The 5,942-nt window shown below is 42.4% G+C and overlaps 1 long non-coding RNA gene across 1 annotated transcript; it reads right to left on the bottom strand.

Moving 5' to 3' along the window:
* Positions 1-340: 340 nt before the first annotated feature.
* On the bottom strand, positions 341-3,159 carry LOC122461717. Its single transcript, XR_006283832.1, has 2 exons — positions 2,710-3,159; positions 341-2,341 (listed from the first exon to the last, which is right to left on the bottom strand). It is a non-coding gene; the product is annotated as an uncharacterized LOC122461717 (long non-coding RNA).
* Between the last annotated feature and the right edge of the window lie 2,783 nt (positions 3,160-5,942).

Here is a 5,942-nt window from a genome sequence, read left to right as displayed (position 1 = left end):
TTCCAGAAATATTCCCTTTTATGGGGCCCTTTCTTTTCCTTTATTTCCTGTTTTAAATCCTTATGTGTGTAGCACTCCTCTCTCTCTTTGACACTGCCAGCCAGATACATCATCTGTAACCCAAAGAAGTGGAGGGGCTGCTCTGACACATAGTCTCTAGCCTCAGTTCCATACTTCAACATTTCAAATGCTCATGAATGACACAAATAAATAAGCAATAATTGCAGGTTAATATCGGTTGGATGTAGATTTAGGAGTAAAAGGAAGGTTCTGCCTAGTAATGTCCGAGAGACAGTGGAGAGGTTGAACAGTAGCAGCAGAACAGAAAACATCATGCTAGTTTTAAAAACAACTTTTTAATCAAAGAAACCCAAACTCTAAGCTCTCTGAATATTTCTAAATCTGAGGACCTGAGTGGTTGGAAAAGGTTATAAATTTAAGGGCTTAAATTATCCCAACCAAGCAATTACATTTCAAAGGCACTTAAAAAACAGCAGGTCTAGTTATGGCAGCTCACAGGTGTGCATAAAATCTGCATCTAACCAAAGATAAAAAATAAGAGCGCAATTAAATAAGGACTGTAAAATGTTTGGCGGGGAGAACTTTCCCCGAGATAAGCTATCAATCACATCCCACATCATATATGAACATGGCATCAGATCCATGTAAAAGATAACACATTTTTTGTCAGGCAAACACTTGACATTATATGTCATGTAACTAATAGTTCTACTTCAATTTTTTCCTCTAATTTAAACTACTAGCCAGCACATGGATTTTAATACTTCTCTATTACGTCATTGTTCACTAAAAATGCAATGTCAATCTCTATGTCTGGATGACTTAGGGATTGGTAATGGGCTCTGAGATAGACTTCTAAATGGTATGTGGCAGCGGGATAACCTACGGCAAATGTGCCAGGGAGACACTAAGTACCCTGAGGGACACTGGGTGCAATGACAGGAAGTCAGCCTCAACACCAGAAGGCTGTGGGTTTGAATCACTGGTTTTCCTCCTGGTAGTTTCTCCGTCATTTGAAGTCTTACACACCCAGAGTGGATGTTTTTCTAGACCAAATGCTTTGTTTCCACTGCAAGTTATCAGGATCAATGCAGGGATCACTGGGTGAAGCACTGGTAATGCAGAATACAAAACTAGATAGCTCCTTCTGACCTTAAAATATTGGGATCTATAAATGGTATACTGCAAAGCTGATCAGGAAATTATTTTTCCCCTACCAAACATGTAGATGGAAATGATTGTTCATTTTCATCACAAATTTTCTTCAGAATCTCTAGGTTTTTGAAAACCTGAATATTTTTGATTCAAAGGGGAATCATCAAAAAGTCATTTCCCACTGAGATAACATTTCAGTAGAAAATTTACTCCCAGCCCCTAGTATATAGTAATGGCATGCACTTATAACGGTGTGTGAAAATGGAACATACTTCTGAATACTGGTGCAAATTTATCCTAGGATGCTACCCTATTGCCAAGTAGTCAGAGCAGCAGGAGGAGAGTACAAGGGAAAATAAGAGCTATGTGGGAGGTGGGAAATTGAACGCCAGGGCCTCACTCCAGGGAGCTCGAGAGGGAGGCAATCCATTGCATAAACTGCAACTTTAAACAAAAATAAAAGCATTCATGGATAAACAAGATTTCCCTGTTCTCTGCAGGGTGGCAGAGGAAGGTTAGGAACATTTACCATTTGAATTGCTGAGGAACCAGCCCCATCATCCTTGATACGACACTTCTCACCCTGCCTTGGAAGGAAAAGGGGTGTTCTCGTGTTTACCTCACCTCTAGTATTACAAGTGAAAGATGCCTAAATAGAACACAGCTTCACAATTGCACACTGGGGTCGATGCACTCCAGAGCGCAGTGTTTGCAGTCCAGCAGGAGATCATTGTCAAATCAGTTTGACCATTTTAGAAATCAAATCTAAAATTTAGGAGTCCCCATTAGTAACAAGCAAAACAAAGAGGTTTAGAGTAAGAACAATCTTTCTCTGGACTCAGACTAGCCTAAGATTTTAAACCTTTTATAGAACAGATCAGGGTACTGATATTACAGCTAGGCAAAACCTTCACCAGGAAGCCAAAATTCACTATGCTTGAGGATTCATTCCAAATTCAAAGCCATCTACAGTATCGATATTAGCATGTAGCAGTGGCCCCTGTCTCTGCTCGAGTCCGTGTGCTGAACAGCTCTGTAAGGTTTGTGGAGCATTTGACGGAACCAGGGCCCGGTTTCTAGCAATCTGAGCCAAATCGTTCTTTCTGAGCAGAGCAGTACAAGCTTTGGAAGAGACTCTCAGCCAGCAGCTCCAGATGGGGTTTGCCTTTAGAAGTCAAAGGGAGACTCAAATGATGTGAGTGCAAATTCTTCATACTCAAAACTCGAGAAATGTTACATAGCCCCCGGTGAACTGCCAGGGTGGAGTTTCCCTCAGAACTAAGACTGGGCCAGCCCTACTCCCAGTGGGAAGCTGGGCCCTGAGGGTGACTGCACTGTGAGAGTTGGCCGTGCATCATAACCATGGCAGCAGCTTTGCTCTATTGCTAGCAACTGCAATATCTGGGGAGCTCCCTCCTTGAAAATTAGACCAGTAGCTACAACAGAGCTGATATAAAGCTGTAACAGAGCCAGGAAAAAATGTAAATAAGGACTAAGAAGCCACAACTTAAAAATGCTAGATATGATGCTCACTCCATATCGTTGTGTACAGTCAAGTGTGAGCTTTGACTCAGCCTCAGTCATGCACTTAAAAACACATGACTGCAGCTTTTACACAGACTAGTAGGCAGCTGCAGTCTGCTCCTTCAACAGCCTCTCCTGTTGTTGCAAGATTCTCTGCTGATTCTCCATAGCCCTCCTGTTGGCCCCTCCACTTCTGCCATGATGCCCCCTCCCCATCCCACCAGGGCTCTCCAGTGCTTCTTTAGGACTCCTGCAGTCCTCTCTTCTACTTCCCTCCCACTGGACCATCTGCATTGTTTTGGCATCTGGGAACCTTTTAATGAAGTTTATATATTGTGAGAAGATTTAGTATCAGGCTGGGGAGAGGTTACTGGTGGAGTTCCTCAGGGACTGGTCTTAGGACCAAGCTTATTTAACATTTTCATTAAATGACCTTGGCACACAAAGTGGAAGTGTGCTAATAAAATACATAGTTGGTAGGTATTGCCAGTACAGAGGAGGACCAGAATATCATACAAGAAGACCTGGATGACCTTGAAAACTGGAGTAATAGAAATGGGATGAAATTCAATAGTGCAAAATGTAAGGTCATGCATTTAGGGACTAACAACAAGAATTTTTGCTATAAACTGGGGACATATCAGTTGAAGCGACAGAGGAGGAGAAAGACCTGGCCGTATTGGTTGATCACAGGTGACTATGAGCTGCCAAAGTGATGTGGCCATGAAGAAGGCTAATGCAATCCTAAAATGAGATATTTCCAGTAGAGGTAAGCAAATGTTATCATCATTATACAAGGCACTGGTGAGACCTCATCTGGAATACTGTGTGCAGTTCTGGTCTCCCATGTTTAAGAAAGATGAATTCAAACTGGAACAAGTACAGAGAAGGGCTATTGGGATGATCAGAGGAATGGAAAACCTAACTTATAAGAGGAGACTCAAATCGCTTGGCTTGTTTAACTTAATAAAACGAAGGCTGAGGGGAAATATGATTGCTCTCTATAAATACATCGTAGGGATTAATACTAGGGAGGAAGAGGAGTTATTTAAATTAGAGCAAATGTTGACACACAAACAAATGGATATAATATGGCCATCAACAAGTTTAGGATTGAAATTAGACCAAAGTTTCTAACCATCAGAGGAGTAAAGTTCTGGAACAGCCTGTCAAGGAGAGCAGTGGGGGAAAAAAACCTAACTGGATTCAAGGCTAAGCCTGAGAAGTGTATGGTATGATGAGACTGCCTACAATGGCATGTAGCTGATCTGCAACTTCTAGTAGCAAATATCCCCAGATATTGGGGAGGGCTCTGAGTTACTACAGTGAATTCTTTCTCAAGTGTCTGGCTGGTGAATCTTGCAGACATGCTAAGGGTCTAACTGATCACCATATTTGGGGTCAGGAAGGAATTTTCCCCCAGGTCAGCTTGGCAGAGACTGGGGGCGGGAGTGTTCCTTCCTCTGCAGCATATGGCACAGGTCACTTGCAGGTTTAAACTAGTGTAAATAATGGATTCTTTGTAACTTGAAGTATTGAAAACATGATTTGAGAACTTCAGTAACTCAGCCAGAGGTTAGGGGTCTATTACAGGAGTGGGTGTGTGAAGTTCTGTGGCCTGAGATATGCAGGAGGTGAGACTAGATGACCATGCTACGGGAATGACTTTTGTTTCTCTCTCTTTTTTTCCAAGATACTTTCTATAAGTTCTTTGTGTATCCTCTTTGCGCTTGTTCTTCCTGCCCACCATACCTTAACACAAGAAACTCAGTACATTATTGCTTTTTGCACCTGCTTCTCTCAATTTTGCCCTCATTCTTTGAGGGTGCATGAAATAATTTGGGTGTTTTAAACTGGAGCACTTTTTTCATTAAAATAAAATATTAATGTAAGGAAGTATCAGAGGGGTAGCCCTGTTAGTCTATATCCATAAAAACAATGAGGAGTCCGGTGGCACCTTAAAGACTAACAGATTTATTTTGGCATATGCTTATGCCCAAATAAATCTGTTAGTCTTTAATGTGAGGAAGTGAGAGTTTCCCTTGCACTCCGTCCTCTCTGTGTCCCAGATGTAAGCAAATCATTCATTTCTAGCACTGTGCCTCAATCCCACAGTGCCATCTTCCATGATCCTCAATTTCCACCCCCAGTGACATTATTTATTGGACTACAGGACTAGACATATTCCTAGAGGAAATTCATGGCGCGTGGGGGGGGAGGGGGCGAAGTTTCTTCTATCTCCTTCCCATCCCTCCCCAAGAGATTCTTGCTTCTCATCCCTCTTCCGCACAAGACTCCTACAGAAACATTCACTTATTCCCACTGCTCCCAGCCCCGAACTTGGAAGCTACCACAGTTGGAGAGTGCTGTGTGCCAGCGCACTGTTTGCTTTACCCTAGAACTGGTTCTACTGTCCCAGACATGTGGCCCTTCTGTCCGCTGCAGATAACTTCCTCAGCCAATTTTGCTACAACCCTGCCTCCCCAACCTTTTCTCACAGACCTAGCCCCAATCTTCAGGACATGCTCTCCTCCTCATGGAGTCACAGCCATGCCGTCCGAGTTAAGGGGACAGCCAATGTTCCAGTCACCCCAGAATCCTCCGTGACTGATGATCCATTTTGCTCCACTTTCAAGGTGAAGAATTGGCTCCTTCCCATTTTCTCAACCCTCTCCACAGAGGGAAATGAAGAGCCACTGCCTTTACCATTCTTATTCCTATCTGAAACCTTTCCAATAGACAGGCAAAGGGACAGCCACACACGCACAAAACTAATCAGCTTTTACCGTGTGATGGAGTGTCACTGTTGTGGCATTCCCTGATCATCCAAGCTTATTAGTTTTCTGCATATGTCTGCCACAAATTTACATCTATCAGCAGCTGTCTGGAGATATAAAGCATTCTGTTATGTGAAGACTCTCCATCAATGGAGGCCATTCTTAATGGGGAGAAAAGAATTTGTTAGTTCACTGCTAACTTTGCTAGGCAGGTCTTGTCAGATTTATCTTCTTAATCTATTACACGGACTGAAAATATGGCTGCGGTTTTTCACTGAACTGTCATAGAACCGATAAGCAGCATATTAGCAATCACTGTACTAAATGGTTTTCTGGATCTTATATACATCGCATGGGATTTTTTTTTATCTGAGTTAAATTATATTTTATTACATGCCAGTGAAATAAAGTAAGTGCCTGTGCAGACATAGAATCATAGAATCATAGAATAACAGAGTTGGAAGG

The sequence above is a fragment of the Chelonia mydas genome, chromosome 9 (assembly GCF_015237465.2).
Source record: "Chelonia mydas isolate rCheMyd1 chromosome 9, rCheMyd1.pri.v2, whole genome shotgun sequence".
Lineage (NCBI taxonomy): Eukaryota > Metazoa > Chordata > Testudines > Cheloniidae > Chelonia > Chelonia mydas.
This window is presented reverse-complemented; position numbering and strand designations above follow the sequence as displayed.